This window comes from Rhineura floridana, chromosome 3 (assembly GCF_030035675.1).
Source record: "Rhineura floridana isolate rRhiFlo1 chromosome 3, rRhiFlo1.hap2, whole genome shotgun sequence".
Taxonomy (NCBI): domain Eukaryota; kingdom Metazoa; phylum Chordata; class Lepidosauria; order Squamata; family Rhineuridae; genus Rhineura; species Rhineura floridana.
Window position 1 is genome coordinate 25,416,822 of NC_084482.1, and position 26,564 is coordinate 25,443,385.

At 44.6% G+C, this 26,564-nt stretch overlaps 2 long non-coding RNA genes across 3 annotated transcripts; one reads left to right on the forward strand and one right to left on the reverse strand.

Moving 5' to 3' along the window:
* Positions 1-993: 993 nt before the first annotated feature.
* LOC133382071 (uncharacterized) lies at positions 994-15,099 on the reverse strand. Its single transcript, XR_009761785.1, has 2 exons — positions 15,032-15,099; positions 994-1,561 (listed from the first exon to the last, which is right to left on the reverse strand). It is a non-coding gene; the product is annotated as an uncharacterized LOC133382071 (long non-coding RNA).
* On the forward strand, positions 14,770-25,474 carry LOC133382070 (uncharacterized). 2 transcript variants are annotated; one of them, XR_009761783.1, is made up of 3 exons: positions 14,770-15,050; positions 17,189-17,279; positions 24,310-25,474. It is a non-coding gene; the product is annotated as an uncharacterized LOC133382070 (long non-coding RNA). The 2 variants fall into 2 exon arrangements; XR_009761784.1 differs by having other exon boundaries at positions 17,189-17,251.
* The last annotated feature ends 1,090 nt before the right edge of the window (positions 25,475-26,564 follow it).

Below are 26,564 nucleotides of genomic sequence, written 5' to 3' on the forward strand. Positions count from 1 at the left end.
TGTAAATTTGTATAAATGAGCAGAGATCCTCAATGGCCTGAGATGCGTGTGTATCAGTATGTGTATTTGTTGGAAGTGGGGCAAGAGCAACTCCTGTTTTGTTCTTTTGTTTATGTTCCAGAAGGGAGATAGAGCTAGGGTCCTCCAGATGAATAGGCTTGAATACCTTTACCTGTGATGCTCTGACTGACTTCCTTCCATCGCCTAGACAGTTATGTCTTTAGGGAAGCTTACCTGCCCCTCCTCCTTTGGCCCTTTCCACTCCCTTTGTCTCTGTTCTCTTCAAGCCATGAGGCTAACCCCTACACCTGGGCGTTATGCCTCCAACTTAGTTAGAACTAGGTTTGCTTTTCTATGTACAATGTATTTCTATAAATAAAGTAGCTTTTCTTATTTTACTAAGTCTCCAGTCTCAGTGATGCTGTTGCAGGATAAAAGCCTGCTTTCTTAGATAAACGTGCATACTCGCATTTCAACATCTGCTGTTACTCTGCTGCTGTGATGTTGCTTTAAACGAAATTAAGCACACAATTACATACAGCATAACAGTATTTACCTAAGTAGCAAGCTTTTACCCTGCATTAGGATCACTGAGACTTGTTATGCGTCTTCAAGTCGACTATGACTTATGGCAACTCTGTGAATCAGCTCTCCTCGGACAGTCGGAAAAAGAGAAGATGGAAAGGGTGGAAGGAGGAGAGGCAGATAAGCTTCCCTGAGCATATCAATTTACATGGAAGGAAAGTCAGAGCACAGCACACGTAAAGGTAGGCAAGCCTAGCCATCTGGAGGACCCTAACTCTATGTCCCTTCTGGAACACAAACAAAAGAACAAGAGTTGATCTTGCCCACTTTCCAACAAGGGAAGCAAGGGAAGGGATGCACATTATTAGCATCTCAAAAAGTGGGTCGGTGGGCCAGTGAGACTATTCAGTCAAAAATCCGAAATTGACTAAATGCCCCGCCGCCAGTGGAGGCACCTCAAGAAGGGCATAAGAAGCAAATACATTGCTATTTGTCTCTGTGGTTGTACAGAGAACCGAGATAAGATTTTTTTTTCTTTGCTGGATCAGACCTAAGGTCAGTCTCAGGGATGGGGAACCTCAAGCGGGGGAGGGGGAGAGAAATGTGTCATCTCAGGGGAGATATGTTTGCCTCTATGGCTGCAATCCTAACCGTGCCTACACAGAAGTAAGCCCAGGCTTATCTAGCCCTCTGAACAATCTCCAGATTACCCCCCCCCCCGTTGGCCCTGCCTTCCTCTCCCCTCCTCTCCCCCAACACTGATAATGCCTCTTGCTTCTCTGGAGTGAGAGTGAGAGAGTGTGAGTGAACTACCCTGCCATAGAAATGTGCATTCGTTGCCCCATCTACTGTTGCCTATGGCTCTGCCCACCACTGGCACGTGGCCCTTGGAAGGTTGCCTAGAAAGGAATGTAGTCCACAAGCTGAAAAAGGTTCCGCATCCCTGGCCTCTATTGTCGAGCATCCTCTTTCCCACAATGCCATCCAGAAACTTTATGGACGTCTGTAAGCTGGACATGAATGTGATCGTCTTCACCTGCAAATAAGGAGAAGAAAGGATTCCGAATCAGAACTTACTCGATTGACTGATTGAGGAGGAGGAGGAGCACGTCTCTGGATACCAGCTCACTGATTCCACACACGTAGGGACTATTATTTAGGAAAAGGCCTATGCTCTGTATGCATGCTAAAGGCACAAATTCCATTGCTGCAATACAGTTTGTTCTCTTAACATTGCTAAAGTTCTTATGACGTTCTTGGGGAAGGAACGGAGCTCAGTAGGAGAACATCTGCTTTTCACGCAGAAAGTCCCTCCCTCCCTTCTTCCATTGGAGAGTCTGCAGAATTTTGGTTCCCCTGCCCTACTGAACTAGCGTCCTGGTCCCCAGGGAGAGCAGAGCTATCAGACGGAGGGAGCTGGCATGGGAAAGCCAGCAGTTTGTTCTAGTGAAGGAAGCCAAACTCTTGCGCCAAGTAGAGTCAATCCACAGCCAAGCCTCAGGGTGACTCATAGTTGCTTGGCTCAGAAGCAGCCTCAAATTTTACAATAAAACAGCCACCTCCTTCTTGTTATCCAGAGTGGCTGGATAACCAGCCAGATGGGCAACTAATAAATCAAATAAATAATAAAAATAAATAGTTATGTAAATTTGTATAAATGAGCAGAGATCGTCAACCGTCTGAGATGTGTGTGTGCCAGTGTGTGCATTTACCTGAGGGGCAGACTTTTTCTCTGCATCAGGATCACTGAGAGTAAAAGAAGAAAAGCTACTTTATTTATAGAAATACACAGTAGATAGTTAGAACTAGGTCTGTCTTTCCTAATGAAGTTGGACGTGCAACACCCACATTTGGGAGTTGCCCTCATGGCTCAGGAGGAAGAGAGCAGAGACAAAGATGTCTCCTCTCTCTCGGACAGTCAAAGAAGAGAAGAAGGGAAAGGGCAGAAGGAAGAGGGGCAGATGACCTTCCCTAAGCATATCAGTCTGCTATGGAAGGAAGTTAGTCAGAGCATCACAGGTAAAGGTAGTCAAGCCTATCCATCTGGAGGACCCTAACTCTGACTCCCTTCTGGAACAAACAAAAGAACAAAACAGGAGTCGCTCTTGCCCCACTTCGAACACCGCTTCTCAACGAGTGTTTGGTTCAACCCAATGGTGCTTCATGTCTATGTGCTTGCTCTGTGAACTCACTCCTTCTGACTCCATGAGTCTGATGCATCCTTGGTTGTCTTCATGCATCACAACATGCCCAGGTATAGAGATACCTAAATCCTTAAACAGTTCAAGTAGCCTTTGCATATTCCACTAGTTTGGCATCTTGGGTAGCTGCTAGCTTCAGTTTCATGGCTGTAGTCCCCTTTAGATATCTCACCACCCTCTTGATTGCTTCCCAGTCCTTCTTGGTTGGCGAGCTGGTTTTTTGGCACAGGTATCCCCAGAGCTTGGAAAAGTTACTTTTTTGAACTACAAGTAACTTTTCCAAGCTCTGGGTATCCCACTGCTAGCACCACATCTGGCCTGGTAATAGTACTGACATACAGACGTTTTCTGATGACTTGTCTTGTATCTCTCAACGTTTCCTTTAGTGTCTGGCTTTTTCTTGAATTTCCTCTTGTAGCCTACAGCTTTCCTTTCTTGAGGAAGCTTGGTCAGTGTCCAAGTTTTACTTTTCTATAGAGCTTCCAGCTCTTCCTTGGCTGCCTGCCTCCACCTCTCAGCTTTAGTTTTGGGTAAGGCTTCGATTTCTTTCCAGGTCTCTGGTACTGGAAGTTCATCTCTCATGAGGTAAGCAAATCTCTCTGGTAGTACATCTCTGTTGGTGCGTTCAGAGCGTCTGGGTGCTGGTGCTTCGGCTGCCCTTTCTGGCTCTGTTGCCTCTTGTGGCTCAGACTCCTCACCTACCTCTGCAGTTGTATTATTGTTATACCTTCTGTAGTGGAAAAATAACTCAGTTTCTTCTTCCATTTTGCTGTCATCTGTTTGGTGTGGCACCCTTTCTGGTTGGTGTGCACACTTTCCTTCATCAAAATGGACAGGTCTGTATACTCCAACATTGCCAGTTTTGGGATCTATTACTCTGTATCCTTTCTGTGTTGAAGAATATCCAATGAATATTACTTCCCTGGCAGTGTTGTCAAGTTTTGATCTCTTTTGTTTTGGGATGTGCACAAAGGCCTTGCACCCGAATACACAAAGGTGAGACATGCTTGGTGTCCTATAATGCCATAGTTCAAATGGTGTTTTGTTGGTTGCAGATGCAGGATGTCGGTTCTGCAGGTAAGTGGCAGTAACCGCAGCTTCTCCCTAGTACTTCTTTGGTAACTGTGCATCTTCTAACAAGGAACGAATCATTTGTCCAAGGGTCCTTTTCATTCTCTTTGCTACCCCATTCTGCTCTGGGTTGTTTGCAGCTGTAGTCTGGTGCTCTATGCCTTCCTCATGGACAAAGTCTTACATAGCCCTGGACACATATTCCCCTGCATTGTGATCTGTGGCTTTCTGCCAAATTTGTTGGACACAATTCTGATATAGTCCTTCAATTTTTGAAGTACTTGATTTTTCTCTCTTAGCAGGTACATTGTAGTATACCTGGAGTAGTCATCTATAAAAGCATGTATAAATTTCCACCTTGGGATGGCACTTTCATTGGCCCACAAAGATCAGTGTGAATTAATTCTATAGGCCTTTTGGTTTTCCTCTCACTTTTCTTAGGAAATTTTGGTTTCACACTCTTTGTCTTAATACAGCATTCGCAAGTCTGTGTACATTTGCACTGTCCCATTTTAATGCCTCTTGCCAAATTCTGTTTTTCTAGAGCAGTTACTCTGGTTAAGCTGGCATATCCCATCCTTCTATGCCAGATATGCAAACATTCAGAATTACAGGTTTCCTTGACCACATTTGCATGCATAGTTTCAAGATATTCTAAGTGTAAAAGACCATCTTTAAATTTTGCAGTGCAGCATATTACTCCTTCACCTAGAACATAGCAAAACTCTCCACTCATATAAAGTTCACCTCCTAATTCCATTATTTTTGTAGCACTTATTAAATTGTCTTTAAAATCTGGAACATAAAGGCACATCTTAAGTTGAAGTTCCCTTTGGCCATCTGGCATTTTGCACAGCAATTCAACTGTACCAATTCCTTCACAAAAGAATATTTGTCCAGACACTGTTAATATCTTTTGCTTGTGACTTTTAAAACTTGTAAACAGGTTTTTATCAATTACAAGATGTGAGGTGGATCCTGAATCAATTAAAAATCTGCTTTTGCAATCATCCTTCCCCTCATGAGATACATAGTAACTTGAAGCCTTTGTTTTTGTCTTTTCAGTTTGCCTAGGGGCTTCTCTTACTTCAGCGGGCCTTTGTTTAAAGTCAGGGCTTGCTGTTGTCTGCCACCTATCGCTGTCTCTTTGAAGATGTTTTGGAGAGCCACATTTAAAACAGAACTTCCGTCTGTTTGTCTGTGCCCTTTTGTGGATTCGGGCGATGACTCATCCCTCTGTCCCTTCCATCTCTGCCTCTAGCAAGGTTTGCTTCTTGAGACAGACTGCGTTCCTGTCTCTCTTTAAAATCTTGGTCCTTTAAATACGATATAATCTGACTCAGGCTTTGGTCAGAATTTTCTATCACACAGCAAATTAATTTATGTTCATCATTGAGAGAGCTCAAAAGCAAAACCTTTTTTATATCATCATCTAGATTCTTCCCACATCTCTGGAGCTCAGCCAGTAGCATTGTAAAATTCTCCAAGTGTTTACTCAGGCTACCTCTCTCAGCAGTCTCCTTCATAGAAAATAACTCCTTGTAAAGATACATCATGTGCCTTTTTGTTTTCTTATCATATATTCCTTCTAGTCTGTCCCACATCGGTTTTACATTGTTGCATCCTACGCAAACATGTAATGCCTCATTTGATACTGCAGAAATAAGCAGAGACTTTACTTTTGCATGCTTACATCTCCATGATGCTGTGGCAGTCTCATCCTCCGCCGAGGGTTCAGGACCAGTCAGAATTCCATTCAAATCTTCTCCTTCAAGCAGTGCCTCACAAATTCCATAATCCGTAGTTATCCTTTTCAAGCCTCGGAACGCGGCTCTCAAGCATTGATATTTCAGCCATCCTTTCCTATCTTTTCTTCTGCTTTTCCTTTTAACTTAAAGTCTCCTTTATTAATTACACACAGCACTTAGCCCTTTATAGCTTCAGGCACAACTGGCAATTCAACTTAGTTTGCTGGGCCCATAACCCTTGTTGCTGTGTGTGTGCTAAATTTAGTTTAAGCACAGCAGCAGAGTAACAGCAGTTAGAAATGTGAGTGTGCCGGCATGTGTGTGCGTTTAACTAAGAAATCAGGCTTTTATCCTGCATCAGGATCACTGAGACTTGAGACTTAGTAAAATAAGAAAAGCTACTTTATTTACAGAAATACATTGTAGATAGAAAGGCATACCTAGTTCTAACTAAGTTGGAGGTGCAATGCCCAGGTGTGGGAGTTGACCTCATGGCTAGGAGAGAGAGAGCAGAGACAAAAGGTGTCTCCTCTCTAGGCCTGCCCTTACCATGTGTGGGGCCCGGGCCAAAAGCATAGTCCCCCCCCCCACATTATTTCAATGTAACAGAGACAGCTATGAACAGCTTACAAAACAGTATCATTTCAAGACCATTCCTGGGAAGGAAAAAGCCGACTGTGGTGCAAATTCAGAAGTCTGACTTACAAATTCCCAAGGAGCGTGAAATAGTGGAAGACATTCGCCCCAGTTAGCCCCAGCCTGGAGGAGGGAGGTGGCAACAACATACACTATCTATCCCTTGAAGGAATGAAGCTGCACAGTGATTTTTTATTTGCTTAAGGACTAACCACAGGCCTGGGGGGGTGAGAAAAGCAATCTACCCTCCAAGAAGAGGGCCGGATAGGCTCCCATTACCCCACTTATTAAAGCCCCCTCCAATATCAACCTTAAGTTTGAGCGTACACACAGGGTGTGTGTGATATATTTACCCTTCCATTGAAACAGGAGCAAAGGGCTGCTTCAAATAATGATATTTAAGACCCCCACCACAACCCCTCACTCCTGTTGTGGAGAAAAATTATATTACTATCTGTCTTTCAAGGGTAATGTCTTAAAGGTGGCTGTTCTCCCTCTCTTTGAGCCCTTCAGACCCCAGCCCAGAGTAGCTGAGACCAACATTGTTATTGCTATAATGTTCCTGAGGCCCACCTCGCTTTCTTGCTGGGCTTAACCCTCATGTTTTCCCTTCCTCCTCTCATGCAGTACACAAATTGTGTAAACCTGAGCATGCGCCTTGTGCCTGAAGGCCAAAGAAAAGCGAGAGGGGGAGCGAGAAGGGTTGAGGAGAACTTTGTAAACCTTTGCTCTGTTGCAGTTTGGTTTCTCGGGGGAAAGAAGTTCCATGCAACATCCCTCGCTCCGGAACCAGCAACAGGGGCTGCAAATGCAAATGCAACCTCTGTGGCTTTATGAGGTTATTCTCACTAAGGAAAGGGGAGGAATGGTTGGCTTAGAATAAACACATGTCTTATCTCTTCCACCGGTCGCAGGTTTCTGTGAATCGTATTGCTTTTACTCCGCCAGTGCTTCTCACTCTATATACGCAGATTGCCAAGCGCAGGGCCCCTCAAAGTGCGGGGCAGGAGGCAACTGCCCCACTTCCCGGTGCCTAGGGGCGGTACTGCTCCTCTCTCCCGGACAGTTGGAGAAGAAAGGAAGGGAAAGGGCAGGAGGAGGAGGGGCAGGTAAGGTTCCCTAAAGATGTAACAGTCTAGGTGATGGAAGGAAGTCAGTCAGAGCATCACAGGTAAAGGTATTCAAGCCTATCCATCTGGAGGACCCTAACTCTATCTTCCTTCTGGAACATAAACAAAAGAACAAAACAGGAGTTGCTCTTGCCCCACTTCCAACAGGAGAAGGGGAGGGCATCTCTTCTCACTTCCACAGACAGACACATGGGAGTTTGTCACTTCTTCCTTTTAAGAAAAGTGAACTCTGTCCCTCCATTTTATATTTCCTGACAATCAGACTCATAACAATACGATCCTATGCATAGTTACTTCCAAGTAAGTCTTACTGTGTTAGTCCCTAGTAAGCCTGTTTAGGACCAAAGCCTAAGGCTGCAGTCCTGACCCCACTTGTCTGAAATTAAGCCCCACTGAATTCATTACGACTTCCTTCTGAGTGGACATGGTTTGGATTGTGCTGTAAACATCCTGAACTAAGCTTTTTGATCAAGTTTATTCTTTTCAATGACCCATGGGAGTCAACTGCAGCCCTTCAGCTGTTGTAATAATAATAATAATAATAATAATAATAATAATAATAATTTTATTTATTGGTTGCCTATCTGTCCAGGTTAATGGACACTCTAGGCGACTTACAATAATAATAAAAAACAATACATCATATACAATATACAAAATAAAACACAGTCATAGTCATTTAAAATCAGTTTCCAATTAAAACATCATAAAACTAACCCTCCCCAATCCCATAGGCCTGCCTGAATAGCCAGGTTTTTAAGGCTCAGCGAAAACCTGTCAGGGAGGAAGTATGTCGAAGATCAAGAGGAAGGGAGTTCCAGAAGGTGGGGGCCACAATCGAGAAAGCCCTCTCTCTGGTCCACACCAGCCTAGCTATTTTAACCGGTGGGACCGAGAGAAGGTCTTGTGAGGCTGATCTTGTCAGGCGGCATAATTGGTGACTCTGGAGGTGCTCCTTCAGATAAACTGGGCCGAAACCGTTTAGGGTTTTAAAGGTCAATACCAACACCTTGAATTGGGCCCGGTAGACAACTGGTAGCCAGTGAAGATCCATTAACACTGGAGTGATGTGATCACGGCGACGGCTGTGCTTGATCAAGCGCGCCGCTGCATTCCGTACCAGCTGTAACTTCCGGACCGTTTTCAAGGGTAACCCCACATAGAGCGCATTACAGTAGTCCAAGCAAGAGGAGACCAGGGCATGTATCACTTGTGGGAGCAGATGAACAGGAAGGTAGGGACGCAGCCTTTGTATCAGATGTAATTGATACCAAGCTGCCCGACTCACTGCTGACACCTGAGCCTCCATGGACAGCTGGGAGTCAAGGATGACCCCTAGGCTGCGGACCTGGTCTTTCAGGGGTAATCTCACCCCATTAAGCATCAGGTCTGTAATACCCAGCCTCCCTTTGTTTCCCACAAGCAACACCTCAGTCTTGTCAGGATTCAGCTTCAGCCTGTTCTCTCTCATCCATCCACTTACGAATTCCAGGCACTTGGACATGGTATCTACAGCCAACTCTGGTGAGGACTTAAATGAGAGATAGAGCTGAGTGTCATCCACATATTGGTGACACTTCAGCCCAAAACTCCTGATGATGGCCCCCAGCGGTTTCACATAGATGTTAAACAGCATGGGAGAGAGGATAGAGCCCTGTGGTACTCCACAATTAAGAGACCAAGGGTCTGAAACCTCATCTCCCAAAGCTACCCTCTGGTGCCTATTTGAGAGATAGGAATGGAACCACTGTAAAACAGTGCCCCCCATTCCCAATCCCTCAAGGCGATCCAAAAGGATACTGTGGTCAACGGTATCGAAAGCCGCTGAGAGATCTAGGAGGACGAGGAAGGTATACTCCCCCCTATCCAGCGCCCTCCTCATATCATCCACCAGAGCGACCAAGGCTGTTTCAGTTCCATGCCCAGTCCTGAAACCCGATTGGAATGGATCTAAATAATCCATTTCCTCCAAGTGTGTCTGTAACTGTTTGGCCACCACTCGCTCAATCACCTTGCCCAAGAATGGTAAGTTAGATATTGGGCGGAAGTTATTCAGTTCTCGGGGATCCAAGGAGGGTTTTTTTAAGATGGGCTTTATCACCGCTTCCTTGAGGGCTAATGGCATTGCACCCTCTTTCAAGGATGCATTTACCATTGCCTTGATCCCTTCGCTCAGTCTCTCCTTGCAACTCATAACAAGCCACGAAGGGCAAGGATCAAACAGACAGGTGGTTGGCTTCATGGTACCGAGCACCTTGTCCACTTCCTCAGAGAGAAGAGGCTGAAACCGATCCCACCGGACCGGAATGCAACTGGCCGACCCTGGCCCACTACCTGTATCCACGGCGAGCGGAATCGTGCTCGTCAGGCGCTCGACTTTATCAGCAAAGTGTTTAGCAAAATTATCACAGGAGATTTTCGATTGCTCCATGGGTTCCTGAGCAACTGGACCGACCAGGCTTCGGACCACTTGGAACAATCTCCTGAACAACACTCTGCTGATGCAATAGAGACAGCAAAGAACTCCCTCTTCGTTGTCTTTATTGCCACTTGGTAGGCAGTTATTGCTGCTCTAACCAGTGTCCGATCGTCTTCAGTGAGAGATTTCCGCCACCGGCACTCAAGTTGTCTCACCTCCTGCCTCAGACCCCGCAACCATGGTGTATACCAGGGCGCTGTCTGAGTTCTATTCAGGGGGAGAGGACGTTTTGGGGCCACCCGATCCAAAGCCCCAGTGATCTCTTGATTCCACTTCATCATCAGGGCTTCGACCGGGCGACCTTCAGTCAGCTCCAAATCACCCAGCGCATTCAGGAATCCCTGAGGTTCCATCAGGCGTCTGGGGCGGACCATCTTAATGGGTCCTTGTCCCCTACGGAGGGTGTGTGGCATCGAGAGGTCTATATTCACCAGGTAGTGATCTGACCATGACACAGGGTTAGAAGAAACAACCCTCCCTTTCAGAACACTTCCCTCCCCTCCCGAAACAAACACAAGGTCAATAGCATGACCGGCTACATGGGTGGGCCCTGTATTACTGAGGTGCAGATCCCAAGAAGTCATGGTTTCAATGAAATCCCGAGGGGCTCCCATGAGGATAGACTCAGCATGTACGTTAAAATCCCCCACAACCAAAAGGTTGGGGAAACGTAACCGCATGTCCGAGACCACCTCAAGCACCGCGGTCAGGGAGTCTGCTGTGCAGTGGGGTGGGCGGTACACAAGCAGAATCCCTAAACTGCCCGTTGGGCCCAACCTCCAGTACATGCAATCAACAAACTTGGTCTCATGGAGAGGAGGTCTGGCGAAAACCAGAGATCCCCGATAGATGACTGCCACACCCCCTCCCCGCCTACCAATCCTCGGCTGCTGTGCGTACTGGAAACCCGCTGGACACATGGCCTCCAATATGGGAGCTGAGGCCTCATCCAGCCAGGTCTCCGTAATACAAGCCAGGTCTGTGTTCTCATCCAATATCATGTCATGGATGAGTGCTGTTTTTTGTACCACAGACCTGGCATTACACAACAGCAGTCGAAGGTTGGATGGAGTTCTGCATCCCCCAGTTATCTTCTGGTTGTGAATAGGTCCGGAACAGGGGATGGATATTATGCATCTATCCCTTGTTCCCCTATGCTGGCGTGGCCTGCCACTTGCGCCTCTCCAGGATCTGCCGCCCAGCCTTTCAATATCATGGCTCCCCATCCTTCTCACAGTATCCCCTCCTGGTCTACACATATCTCCCTCCCTGTTCGCCAGTCAGGCAGGCCCTTGCCCCTACCATTCACTTCCCACCACTCCTGGGCCTCCACCCCAAGAACCTCCCCTACCTCTCACCGCCCTACCTTAAAACAACCCCCCAAAAGAGAAAGGGGGGAAAAAAGCAACACACAAAAAAACACCCAGGCCACCTCAGCCAGCCGGCTTATGTATCCCTCCAAAGAGGGACAGGTGGTAGCAATCAGTCCCAGCTGGCTGGGTACCTGGGGCCTGGTCCTGCAGGATGCAGGTCTGCCAGGCAGAAGGCAGAGGTCCCACAGGGAAGGGTGGTGGTGGTGGTGGAGGAGGAGCAGGAGGAGGAGGAGGAGGAGCAGGAGGAGGAGGAGGAGGAGGAGCAGCAGGAGGAGGAGGAGGAGGAGGAGCAGCAGGAGGAGGAGGAGGAGGAGGAGCAGCAGGAGGAGGAGCAGGAGGAGGAGGAGGAGGAGGAGGAGGAGGAGCAGGAGGAGGAGGAGGAGGAGGAGGAGGAGGAGGAGCAGCAGCAGCAGCAGCAGCAGGCTCTCCTTCCCTGGGCAGCGATGTTCTCCTCTTCCTGCAGGCACTGGGTCTGTAGACTACAGCTCCCATCATCTCTAGCCAGTACAGTCAGGTTTGAGAATAGCTGTAGTCCAGAACATCTGAAGGGTGTCACATTGACTACCCCTAAATTCACCAGTTATCTTCCTCCCTTCCATAACTCTGTGGGGCTCAACCTGTTGATTTAAGCTCTCTTCTATATATTTTTGAAGCTTTGAAAAGACCCTCACTTGGCTTGGAGAACCTGGACACCATCTGAACTATACTTTTTCAAAAGTAAAAAAAGACCTCGGGGTCTTTAAACTGTTAATTACTTTACTGGTCCAGATGTTTAAAAGCATGCCTTCAGCATACTTGTAATGAAGTACCCAAGTCTCCATTTCAGTTAATATAGTCAACAAGGATCCACAGTGAATGACATCTATTTATTACATTTTTATTCTGCACTTTGGCCCAAAGATCCCCAGGGTAGTACACATCTTCTGTTAAAATACACAGATTGATACAGGATAGATAGACACACACACACACACACACACACACTCGAACATTGGTTAGAAGATCAAACAATCCAACAGCTGTCTAAATCTCACATCAGTCCTTTCCACAGACCTGGATAAAAAACCAAATGCATCTTAATCTGACGCCTAAACACAGATAAGGGGGCAGTTGTATCTCTTTGAGGAGGGAGTTCCCACATCTGGGGTACCACAACAGAAAATACCTGTTCTTCTGTGCCAGAGGTGCATTTTCCTGGGTTTTCTGCTGTTATGGTTAAAAACAGTGGCAATTTGTCCTCTTTCAGTCCCTTGAAAATCAGACAGCAATCCTATATCCACTTACCTGGAAATATGCCCCACTGAATTCAGTGGGATTTAGATTATATGGGATTGAGCTGACATTCATCTATACATAATAATCTCTAACTGAAGGTTAGTTGTCTCTCTTAAAATTCCATCTCCGCTGTTTCACTGCTTACCAGTGGTAAAGGTTGTGATCTTCTCTTGGTCGGTATAAGTAGTGAAGCAGAGTATTGCTGCCCTGAGCAATTAAACCACCAATGGCTGGAAAGCTACCTTGGTCCATATAGGATGCTGGGACCAATGTCCTGTAGGACCCTGCAGAGTTGCGTAGCGGAACGGAGAGTATTGAGCAAGCTTATGTGTGTGTGTGTGTTTGAATCTTTGCTAAGATTCTACCTTCCCTGCAAATTAGTCAGACAGAGACTTTAAGCTTTAAAATAAGAAATAACTACTTTATTCTGGAAGTACATGCTTGATAGGAAAGAGTCCTATATCTAGCTAACTAGCTAAATTGGAGCAACAAGCACTGAGCCCAGTACTCACCCTCATGCTGGATGAGAGGGAGAGACAAAAGAATATGTTTGCTCCCCTCTCGAGAGAGAAGAAGACTGGAAGGAGGGAAGGAACTGGGATCAACATCCTCTGCATATCGGAGCAGGAAGGGAGAGACAGCAGGAGATCAAAGGACAGGTATAGCCGAGCAACCAAGAGGTCTCCTCTCTAGCTACCCTTTTTAACTCCATGCAGACTCAACCCACAAGTTGGAGTTGAACCTCATACATTCCAACAGTCCATTTTAATTTGTTCATCCAGCCATCCTCCAACCCACCTTTTTTAGAGTGTTGGACTGCAACCTGGGAGACCAAGGTTCAAATCCCCACACAGCCATGAAGCTCATTGGGTGACCTTCGGCCAGTCACTGCCTCTCAGCCTCAGAGGGAGGCATTGGTAAAACCACCTCTGAATACCGCTTACCATGAAAACCCTATTAATAGAGTCACCGTAAATTGGAATTGACTTGAAGGCAGTCCACCCTAGCCTGTGTACCATTTTTTCCTGATAGCCAACTGAGCTTTATTCAGTCAACCATAGCCATGCAACAAAGTAGGACTCTCAATAAAATGTGGCAGTGTGGGGCGCTCCTACTCAGGCCTCTAACCAGTCATGCTCTTTCCCAGGATACTCCATTCCATCCCCCTTTTCCCATTGTCAATCAGCATCCCAGACCCACTAAACGCATTGGCAGTCCTTCCTGGGCTGTTTTGGGGGGTTTCCCCCACTCTTAGTGTTTTTCCCCCAACCCTAATGTTGTTGTTTTAAGCAGGTACCTCCCTCCAGTGCGTGGATGATGCCCTTTGGGTTACATAAGGATCCACACTTGGAGCGTTGAGGTCGTTATTAGTTTGGAGGAGCTTCCTTCCTTCCGGTCCTCCAAATTCTCCAATACACAGTCTCAGCCACCCTCCCGTGGGAAAGCTGTAAATCATTTCAGAGCCCACCAAAAAAACCCTTTTCAAGATTACTCACCAGGCCGGAGATGTTTTATTATTAATAATAACGGGCCCTGCCGAGCCATCAATTTTAAAGCGACCCTTTCTCTTGCAGGCCAACTGGGAGCCCTCCTCAGTCCCTCTGTCTCACTCAAATGGATGGCGTACTCGGGTTCCTAATCTACCGTATTTGTCATATCGGGAGAGCCGTTACTCACCGCGGCCTGACTCGTTAGTCTCCCTGCTGACATGTTTATTTTGCTGGATTTACGTGGAACTTAAAATTAGGCGGGAAAAGCGAGTTAAAAGGAAGAAAAGGGGTAGCAATGGGAAATAACATTATAGTGGCAATTCTTGATTAAAGACTATGTGGCTTGGAAGAGAAACTTTTCGATGCAAGACGTTTCTCAGGGTATATGCATCTTCCATAATAGCATCGGGAGTGGGAAAGAAAGAAAGAAATATATTTTTTTCAAATGACCTCCCCACACACACACACACACCTTAACACGCACAAACACACAACACAGGCGCTTAAACAACAACAAAGTGGGGCTTGTGTTTATGAAGACAGGTTTGGCAATTTGGATAAGGAAAGCAAATTCTAGGCTCTTTAATGAGGATGGTTTAATTGCTCCTGTATGCGGACTGCAGACGAAACGTTGGGCTGAATTAGAGATAATTCAGCCCAACGTTTCGTCTGCAGTCCGCATACAGGAGCAATTAAACCATCCTCATTAAACCGCCGCTCCAGATAGGGCGAAAAAACGGAGGCGGAAGTGGGGGGAGAATATAGGGCTAAACTAGAATCATTTCCCAGCAGGAGGAGGAATAAAAAGATACTTAGAAATTAATTAAAGCCCAAACGAAGGAATACATGAAAAGAACAGCCGAACTTCTGCTGGGAAATGAAGGACGGAAGGAGGGAAGGAGGGAGGGAGGGAGACCTGGCGTCTAGGGAGAAGTTAAATAAATAGGGAATATAAAAGTATTAAATATAATTGGGCACGAACGTGAGATTCCTAACGCCCCAAACCGAAGCAACATTTAACCGCGCCTTTTCTGATAAACTTGAGTTACCGTGTTTCTGAGAGTTTGAGCATAAAACAAGGCAAAAGCGCCTTGATCATCTACCTGCGTGACGACAGAGCGAGTGAGTTTCTGATCTGGGGGCTGGAGGACCTTCTCTGCGTGGAGAGACCTGGTGGAGATTTGGGACTTTAAAGAAAGGGGGTGGGTGGGAAGAGACCTCCGGAGCTGCACTCCTAAACTTATTAAATGTAAATGTACTGCTTTCAAGTCGATTCCGACTTATGGCGACCCTATGAAAAGGGTTTTCATGAAGGAAATGAAACCCATTGAACTCTACGGTACTTACGTTTGAGTAAAGATATTTATGATCACAGCCTCACAGCCCAATCCTATGTAGGGGCATCCACAGGGAGAGAGACAAGGAGGACAATTGATCCTCCGCATGAACAGTAATTCCGATTCCCAGCTTGCTTGTCTTTTTTTAAGAGCAAGAGTCTAGTATTTGTACCACACCATTTATTTAAAGCATATTCAAGTGCACATTTAAATCACGTGATTTCCCCCAAACAATCCTGGGAACGGTGTTTTCGCTTTCACAGATCTACAAATTCTAAGCAACCTTAACAGACCACAGTTCCCCTTTTTTGGGGGGGGGAGGGGCGTCATGTTCTTTAAATGTATGGTGTGGATCTGCCCACGTGCAGGCACTATTCTCCTCATTTGTCTTGTGAGAAACTAGCCCAATTTCTCAGTATTTTTAGCCAATGAATGAAGTAACAGCAATGACTGAAATTTAGGAAACCAGATCTAGCCAATTAGACAAAGAGAAGGTTATAGTGAAATACCCAATATCTAGACTCTGGGTTTGTTTTAAGCCTTTTCTCCAGGTCTTCCCTGATGGAGAAGTGATGGCTGGAAGGCTGGTCCATTAGGGCAAGTGGGGTACTGCTCCACCACGTTCAGTCTGCCTTCAGTCAGCCAGCTCCCACTAGCGTACCTCCTTACTTACAATCAGTCAGAGCTTGGAAAAGTTACTTTTTTGAACTACAACTCCCATCAGCCCCAGCCAGCATGGCCACTGGATTGGGCTGATGGGAGTTGTAGTTCAAAAAAAGTAACTTTTCCAAGCTCTGGTCCTGGCTGTCAGCTTTCCCCTCCTCCTTGCCTTTGTAGAACTCAGCAGGGAGGAGCATGGGAACAAAACTAGAATTGGTTGTCTCTGCTTGTAATTGGCCCTGGCTCCACCTCCTGTTGGGCTCCCTGTCTTCTGCCCCACCAGTCCCAATGGGGGCTGGCCACCCCCACAGAAAATAGTTCAAGTACCCAGGAACTTAGCATAGCTGTGTTTGGGGAGTAGTGTGTTAACTGAAGAACAAAATATCTCAACAACAACAGAAGCTCTTGATCTTTCTAATTCAGATTTTATTTCATACCAAAAAATGAGATTTCTTCTGTTTGTAAATATTTTTAATATTATTCTGTTAATGTCAATGCAGATAAAGTTCCTCATTATTATAACCATATTATATGGCAACCCTGAAATCCAGTGTTGTTAACTCTGATGTCTGGATTTTTTAAAAAATAGAAAAGAAAAATGCAGAGGTGAGGGGACTTTGAAGTTGATTGTATCAGCGATGCAATTAATTAAGTGCTGGAAGAGGTTAAAAGAGACAGGGAAAAGAACTGATGGTTTCAGCAATGAGTGGAAAATACATTGTCTGGATGCTAGGTCCAGCTATAGATGGGCAGCAGGTCTACCCATTTTAGAATCAACAGCAGAGGTAGACCTGGAATACAAATTTCTCAGGGGTCAGATCCAGCCAAGCCATGCCACCACTCAGTTATCAGCTCTACCATAATTTATAGACTTGTTATCTGATGTTAGTTATGCCTGTTTATTTATTTATTTGAAGTATTAACCTCCCAACCCATGCTGGGAAAAATCCTGCAGACATTCTATGCAACAGTGTTCAGTGGTACATTATTCCCAAGTAAAATATGCATAGGATTGTAGGCTAAATGAACAATCCTAAACATGCTTACTCAAATGAAGAGTTCCACTGTGTTAAGTGGGGTTTACTCCAAGTAACTATACATGTATACACATCCAATGGTATGCTTGTGAGCACACTAGTTGCCTACAGCAAAATGTATCTACTAGCCACACCTGCAGGGGCAATGAGTTGATCTGTTGATCAGCTGCAAAATCTGTCTGAAGTGGAATTTTTTTTTAAAATGCACTTGAAATTATCCCAACAGGTTTTACAGTAAAAGTGGGAGGATTTGACTACCATAATGTGCTACCATTTTCAGAAAACACAGGTAGGGACAGACTGGATCTGGCAGAACAGTAAGTGTATCTCTACCTTATGCTTCACAAATGGGACAAAATGTTACAATTCCCAGAGTGGTTTAATAGTTGATCCCTCTTCCCAGGGAACAGTCAAGAGCAACAACTTAGTAGCATAATACTGGCAGTTTGGAAGTGCTGGTCTAGATCCTCAGTTTGGAGTTGGAAGACTATGCAGAAAATCACAAATAGGTAGTTTCATGCTGGCATGAAGTCACTCCCTGACAAGTGCTTCAGAGAAAATATGTCAGATACTGAACGACCAATGTGTGCAAAGAGATAGCTGAGGTAGTAACTGTTTTAACTCATTAGACATCAGTGGCCACTTCTACACATCCAGAGATTCCTCCTGTGACAACTCACATATTCATATATCATTTTATTACTCAGTATTTGGGGCTTGATTCACCACATGCAAGTTCATCACTTGATGACTATACCATCAAGTAATAAATTGTATGTGACTTGGCTTCTGCCAGTAAAACACCATATATAAATAACATTCACACAGCCTCAAACACAACACTTTGCAACTGAATCTGTTCTCACATCCAGCTGTCAGTCATCAAACGTGTGCATCAATCTAGTGTAGATATGTGTGAATCAGCCCTGGATGTAACTACATGTGCCTTGAACTGATTTATTTAAGTCATTATGGCTGAGATAATGTGAAAGCAAGCAAAAGTTGTGAAACATTTTGTGACAAACACATATTACTATATAAATAATGTGAATTGATTCAGAATATATGAAACACATAAAGGAAAAATTAAACTTCTCATAATGCCATGCTCCTAAATTATATCCATCAAACTGAGAAAAATCTCATCAGTTTGATAATCCATTTCAGCATATGCTTTAAACATAAATGTTCATAACAGAGAACAAAATGCATATTCTAGTCTATTACACAGATAAATACATATCTATATACTTCATAAATGCATACAATACATTCTTTAACAGATATGAGAACATCCACAGTCCTTTTAGAAACTCTTCAGTGGGATCTCAAAGGTTAGCTTAATAAACTGTAATTGTTATACAAATATCACAGTTAACCGGCAACAACACAATAATATGCACCTGAGACAGATTCCAGAGGGCTAGTCCAATTTGTCACTGCAACACCCACCCCAGAAAAATCCTCTGGCACCTTAAAGACTTGTGCCCACTTCATCAAATGTATGCAGTGCTATTGTGAGTCTGCAAATACATGGACACAGAGAAGAAACAAATGTAAATTGTGGTGTCACAGACTGTAGATCATTGGTTTTGGGCCAGTTTATATTTTTTTCCTCCTCTATAAATATGTACCTGGTTGTATGTGTATTGTTTGTGGAGAGAGAGATCTGCAGACTGAGGATAACACTTCCAATGTATTTCATATAATGAAATGGGTTCTAGTACATGAAAACGTATGCTACAATAAATTTGTCTTTAAGGTACCACAAGATGGTTTTTGTCTCCATCTAAGAAGCTTTCAGTAGCAATGGAATCAAAGCAGTTGATGGCTTCCCATTGGCACAAAGATGGTTGTTGTGGGTTAATTTATGATTGAAGCATATGCTGAAACATAACTTCAGATCTGCCAGCTATTGGAATAGGGTTTTTTTTAATGGACTCCAATTAGGGTGTTAATGGAAGTTTTCATTTTCTTCCGTATGCTTACTATATTGACCCAACTGTAAGTGCAATAACTTCGTATTTTTATGTATTTTATGTAATCATTACACAGTAATGTTTCGTAATCAGCTGTATAATAGATTATGTAATTAATTGAACTGCAACATCATAACACTATTTTTCATCTGCAATGATTCCTTAATATCAGGACTATTAAGGGTTTCTTTGGTATCCTCCTTTTGTTACATGTTGCACATATGTATGTGGGAAGTATCCCTTCATAGCAACTGTGTCTGCTGACAGTCTCCTGTCTCTATGGTCCTGGGAGCCCAGATATTTGTGGGTTATCAGTTCTCACAATAAAATAAGAGCAGAACAGGGATGAGGAACCTGTGCACCACCCCAGATGTTGGTGGACTACAATTCCCATCATCCCCAACTATTTGCCATGCCAGCTGGGACTGAAGGGATACAGAGTCCAGCAACATCTGACAAGGCACAGATTCCCTGTCCCTGGGATAGAGAGTTAATGTCTGTGTGTGCAGTAAATTGCTTCATTTTATGGATTCTGTAATTATTATGGAATTCATCAATGCCACAATATTGCTTCATTTTATGGATTCTGTCATTATTATGGAATTCATCAATGCCACAATATGCAGTGCTGCTTCTCACAATGCTTCAAAGAGGGAGAGGATTAATGGAGATTAATTAGACAAATTAATAGAGAATACATCTATCATCATCATTATCATCATCCACTCTTCACCAGTAGATCCCAGGGAGGGTTACAGAAATTTGAAATACAGTATTAAAATCAATCAAAACATATTACATTCACAGGAATAGGGTGGATCTTGAAAACATACTTCTCAAGTGCCAAAGGCTAAGGTAAAGAGGTGTCCCTTTAGCATTTGCTGAAAACTGTACAGAAAAGGTGCCAGACATACCTCTGAAGGAAGGGAATTCCATAAGTTAGGGGCTGCCACAGAAAAAGCCATCTTGTGGGCCACCATCCTCCAGCCCCTGAGAGTGGCAGAACTATCAAGAAGCCCCCCTTTGCTGATCTTAACATCAGAGAGGGTCTGTAGAGAAGGAGATGGTCTCTAACATATTGGGAGGCTAAGTTGTTTAAGGCTTGAAACTCCAATGTGATCACCTTGAATTGGGCCCAGAAATGAACTGGCAACCAATGCAACTGTTTTAGAACAGAGGTTATACAAGTTCTAAAAGCAACCCCAGCCAGTAATCTGGCTGCTGCATTTTGAAGTTTCCAAGTTGTCTTCAAGGGCATCCCCACACAGATCACATTGTAATAATCCAATCTGGAAGTTACCAGAGCATGGGGTACTGTTGCCAAGTAATCTTTGTCCAAAACAGGATATAGCTGATGAACCAGCCTGATCTGGAAATAGACACTCCTAGCCACCAAGGCTACCTGAGTCTACAGTGACAATGTTGGATCCAGTAGTACCCCAAGCTACAAACCTGCTCCTTCTAGGGGAAGCAACTCCATCCAGAAGAGGCTATCTTCCCAGCTCCTGGACTTAGAAACTTGGAACACATGATACCCCTGTCTTTTCAAGATTCAGTTTCAGTTAGCTGGCCCACATCTAGCCCATCAACACCTCCAGACATCTGTCTAGCACCTCAAAATGCCTCTCTGAATCTCTCCCTTCAGATGGAACAGAGAGACAGAGGTGAGTGTCATCCACATATTGTGAGGTGAGTGTCATCCCCTTCACCATAGGAAAGCTCCCATGGCATTGAACAGAAGCCTTTGATAGATACTTTCTAGAATCATCCCTGTAGATAGGAGCAGAACCACTGAAGTGCAGTGCCCCTCACCCCCCTGAGCTTCTCCAGAAGGATACCATGGCCAATGGTATCAAAAACCACTGAAAGATAAAAAAAAGAATGAACAGGGTTGCACTCCCTCCATCTCTCTCACAACAAATGTTATCAGCCAGGGCGACCAAGGCAGTTTCAGTGCCATGACCAGGCTTAAAGCCAGACTGAAATGTATCCAGATATTCAGTCTCCTCCAGTATGCCTGAAGCTAGACTGCTACTACCTTCTGTTGGGAATAAGCAAGCTCATATACTTTAGTACAAATGTAGGGAGATGTCCCTTCTAGCTAGATTTGGGGACAGCTCTATGTTTGTTTACTATGATGAAATGTCCTGTTTTTCTCCCTTCTCTTCCTTCCCTGTGTTTGTGAGTTAGTTGAAGGTTTGTTTGTTTGTTTTTTTGCATATTATTCATTAACCACAGGAGAAAGAAGCCACAATGGGCTTCTCTGCCAGAACATTCACATCACGGACTGAACTTTCTTTATTCTTATTTTTCTCTCCAAGCTAAGCCTGTATCACTGAGGCATGAAAGATCATGAGTAAAGACTATTTTATTTACCTTACTAGAGAAGATTTGTTTGCTTTATTCAGCTAGGCTGTGTGAGGGGCAAGGTGGGCTGGTTAATTCTCAGTTCCATTTTGCTAATTATGCTCTGCTAGAGATAGGACTACCATTGTTTTTATCTCATAAAACCCAATACCTTCTCAAGCACTTTGCCCAAGAAAAGGATATTTGCTACTGGGCGATAGTTATTTAATACTTCTGGGTTCAAGGAGGTCTTAAGAAGGGGATGCACCACTTCCTCCTTCAAGGTGGATGGTACTCAACTGTCTTTCAGCAAAACATTGATCTGCCCTGGACCCACTCAGTCAACCCCCCACAGATAGATCTAAGAAGCCAAGATGGGTGTCAGGGGGTAGGTGGTCAGCTGCACTTCTTTAAGCAGCTTGCCCCCATCCTCAGGCCACAATAATCAAAACTGGTCAAGAACAGATGGAACAGACAGTGCACTGGATGCGTCTACTAGACTTGTTCTAGCTGTGGCATCCAACTCCTTCATAGTCTGAGCAATTTTGTCTCTAAGGTGCCTCTCAAAGCTATTACAGTAGGCCACTGAGGGTGTCAGAGCGAAGCTCTCTTGGCCAGATGACAAAAGCCCATTCACTACGGAACAGCTCTGCCAGGCAGCTCCTTGCAGATGTAATGGTGGCAAGTAGGATTTCTTTGACACAGCCATTGACATGTGGTAGGTACAATAATGTGACCTCACACATGCTCAGTCAGGTTTACACCAAGATATACACCACCTGTGTGCTAGTTATCTACCCTTCTGTTTCATTGCACACAGGTCACTAGAGTACCAATGTGACTTACATGCTCCACAGCGACAGCAAGGACACTCAGGGGCAATCATGGTGATGGTTCTATGTATCTCACCATTCCACAGGGTGAAGAGAGCTTCAACAGGAGTGCTAGCCATGTCAGCCAGAAAATCCCCCAGAGCATTCAGGAATTCAATTCCATAAGTCTCCAAGGGCAGACCATCTCAATAGGCCTCCCCCGCCCCACCAGCATGTGGTAACCATATTCAAACCAAATCTCACCAGGGCACGATCCATCCATGACAATGGACTTATGACACCAAGCCCCCTAATCAATGGAGTATTACCAATCTGCTCTGTGGCAAAGATCAGGTTGAGGGTATGTCTGGCTATATGTGGTGGACCAGTGATGTTCTGAGACAGCCCCATGGTTGTCATAGAGGCCATGAAGTCCTGAGCTGGCCCATTGTGGGGAGCCTCAGCATGTATATTGAAGTCCCGCTCCCCCTCTCCATGTAGGGGTTCTGCAACACCACATCCAAGACTACCTCTGCAGGCTTGTCAGGGAGATTTTAGTATAGCAGGTTGAGCAATACACAAACAACATCTTCATTCTGTTTCTCTGACCCAACACTATGAACAGGCCCTCAAACCCAGACATAGTGCGGTCTGGTCTTCTGGCCAGGGACGTTGAATTTTAATGGATGATAGTGATCCCCCCATCCTACCCTTTGATCTAGACTGGTGCTGCATTGAGTGCCCAGGTGGACACAGCTGGGTTAGCATAGGGCCACCCAGCTCATCTGCACAGGCCTGAATTATACACACCAAGTTGGTCCAATCATTCAAGAAATCATGGATAAATGTTTTATTCAATCTGGACATACTGGCATTCAGCAGCAACACCACCAGACCAGTGGGTTGGCTGACCGGCATCCCCAGATTCTGAGATACAGTGGGCAAAGCAGAGGTCCAAGGGCTTTGATATTATTAGCCCTCTGTGATATACTTATATGTTAAAACCTGTAAATATGGTAAGTGCGGGTTTATTAAGGGATATATGGTAAGTGAATTGAATGAGAGGGGGGAGAGCATGGGTTGGAAGGCTGGAGAATGCTGGATGATGATTGGCTGAGTTTTGAATGGCTGAAGGTATAAATGGGAGGATGATAGTTGAGAGGGGGTCGGTTGATGAGAGTGGTTGGAGAGTCGTTAGTGGAGAGTTATTTGGATGGGTTGGTTGGCAGAGTTCTGAGGGAGGGTTGGATTATATTTGGCTGATATTTAGACAGTATATATAAGACCAGAAACATAAAGAGTGACACTATATGAAACCATATGCTTGTTAAACATTCCTAAAGTAATCTTGTTATTTCCTGGTGTTATCAAATAAATACTTTTATTGGTTTACCAAAAGCCTGATCCTTGGCTGGGAATACACAGACCAGAAGGGAGGGCAGGGTAATTACCAAGGCTGAAGGGAAACTGTATCTAATGGTGGCAGCGGTGAAGGGAGATATTGTTACAACGTCAAGTATCCAGAGCAACCCAGGACTGTATGCTTTATAGACAAAGATACAAGGAGGTTGTGGACAGCAAGGGCACCCAGACACAAAGTAACAAGCTATAGAGAGACTGAGGCAAAGTCTCTAGCAGTATTGTTTACAGGGAGTGGCTGGTGGTGCTGCCTAGCAGTGGGATCTTGTGAGATCTGTGCTAGAGTGGAGTGAGAAAAAATAAGAATGGCGATCCTGACTGGTGGTGTCCTGAGGTGGTGCCTAGTGAAAGGCGGTAGCCACAAGCAGGTGGGAACCTGACAGGGAGCCAAAGGTGGGATCGTCACACCCTCCTCCTCTCCTCTGTATACCTTTGCCCACCTCCATACCTACCCCTTTTCACCATCACAGGGATGGCAGTCCCACTCCCCTCTTCTCCCATCCCTGGCCAGACACATAATCCTCTTACCCCACCTCTAATCACAGCAATAGAATGCAGACAACACAATAGATCCACTCATGATGAACCAAATGAAACCTCCCTGTTTAGAGGCAGTATACCTCTTACTGCCACATACATTGGGGAAAGAAAATGGGAAGGGCAGATGCCCTCAATGTCCTGTCCTGTTCATGAGCTTCCAGAGAAATCTGACTAACTGCTGCTCAAGAAATAATGCCAGAAAGGAGCTCTTGTCTTGATCTGATCCAATAGGGCATTTTTTATATTTTTAGGTTACACCAGACTCCTGCTCCAGCTGCTCAAGATGATGCATTACCAAAGAAGAAGCTTTTGGATAACCTTGGCTAATATACATGGATAGTTGGTCCTCACACAGAAAAGTCTTTGACCTAAAGATGAGAAAAGATGGGAGTCCAGTGCTATGGGTTGGTTACCAGTTGGACAGAAACATGAGTGGGGTCCATGAATGCCAAGCAAATCTGACAGGGCACCATAAATATATGGAGAATAACAGGGCTCCTCTGATTTACATGTTGCTTCATGATTGTTGATGCTGACTTCCAATCAGGAGACAAAACTGCAGGCCTGGAAGAGACTCTAATCCAGCCTCCCCCAACCTGCCTTTCAGTCATTGTTGGGCTCCAGTTTCCATCAGCCCCAGCCAGCATGTCTAATGGTCAGGGAGATGGGAGCTGTAGTCCAGCAACATCTGAGGGCCACAGCTTTAGGGAAGGCTGCTTTGGTCTTTTCTTGTCTCAGATGAATCTATACTATCTTGTCTCAGATGAATCTTCTTGTTGCCCAGATGAATTTATACTATTCCCAGGTTCTGATTAAAATTCACCAGTTACCCTTTTCAGTTTGTCCTCTTTTGGGGTGCATCCAAATTGAATAGACTTAAACTTGTTTCATATCCCCTCTTCCAGGGATTTTTATGGATTTTTTGTGTGGGGGAGGAATCTATAGCAGAGAACTCTGAACAACCTCACTATGGTACAAATCCCCAAGATTCTTTTAGGAAACTCTGAACAGCTAATGAAGTTTCAGATTGATATAAATGTCTAGTGTGGACAGTGAAGCACTTAGTTAATTTTCTACTCTGGACTTAATCGTCTTATAGGGGTTCCTCTCTTAGATGGCAATGCACATTTATTTACTTGGTTCAAAAAGTTGCAAGCCAGCCCTGCTGGATTTTTTTTGGGGGGGGTGGTGGCTGCTCATTCTGCCTAGTGGGGTCCCAGTCTTCTGCCCCATGTCCTGCCCAGATAGCACCACTATGTCATCATTTGACTGAAATATATTAAATATCATCACGGTGCATCTGGGAAAACATGGAACTGGTTTTAAAAAATGGGGGGGCTTTATAGTATAATCCTCAGAAGTAAGTTCAATGAAATTTACTCCAAAGTTATGTGGGTATAGGTTTACACCCTTATTATGCTGGTTTTCAATGCAACTTCAATTAAAATAAATTAAAGTTATGGGTTGTTATTGCTTATTGTTATTGCTTATTTATTTATTTATTTATATCCCACCTTTCCTCCAAGGAGCTCAAGGTGGCATATATGGTTCTTCCTTCCTCATTTTATCCTCACAACCCTGTGAGGTAGGTCAGACTGAAAGACAGTGACTGGCCCCAAGTCACACAGTGAGCTTCATGGCTGAGTGGGGATTTGAACCCTGGTCTCCCGGTCCTAGTCCATCACTCTAACGACTACACCACACTACACTATATGGCACACAATAGCTATATGTTAACCAAGGATGGCTGAATTTTGGGACATCAACTCAGTCTATCAAAGACCAGCTAAAAACTGCCTTAGAAGCCACTTAGGCTGCAATCCTATTTTATCTGGTTGTAAGTCCCATTGAGTTTCTGTGCAGAAATGTCTAGGATTACACTGTTGTAGTATATCCCAAGGAACTTTCCAAACACATATACTGTATATAACTTAAGGACTTTTACATGCAGGTAGCCATGCCAATCAGCCACAGTAGTATTTCCAACAATAATATTCAAACTCCTGTTCTGTATGAACTAAGACTTTCACTTGCGCAAGTGGGGAAAGGAGGAGGGGGAACCCAGACAAATCACAATTTGAATGCTCTATTTCTTCTTGAGGTTGGAAATAATAATAATATTAATAACTATATATAATAAAAACCCATTTTGCTTTACACAGTGGCTTCTGTAAATGACTCATGGAAAGCAACCAAAAATGGCAAGAGAAGTTCAACCAAGGACACCATTTCTTTGGATAAGATTAACTCTTGTAAGCAATTCAGTAAACATTGCAGTGTAAAGATGGCCCAGCTCTTCAGAATAGGAGGGTTTTATGGGGGGGGGTTGTGTTAAAATGGGGCAAGAGCATCTCCTGTTTGGGTTCTTTTGTTTGTATTCCAGAAGGAACATAGAGCTAGGGTTCTCCAGCTGGCTAGGCTTGCCTACCTTTACCTCTGTGCTCTTCTCTACCTAACTTCCTTCTGTTGTAGACTGATACGCTCAGGCAAGCTGATCTGCCCCTCC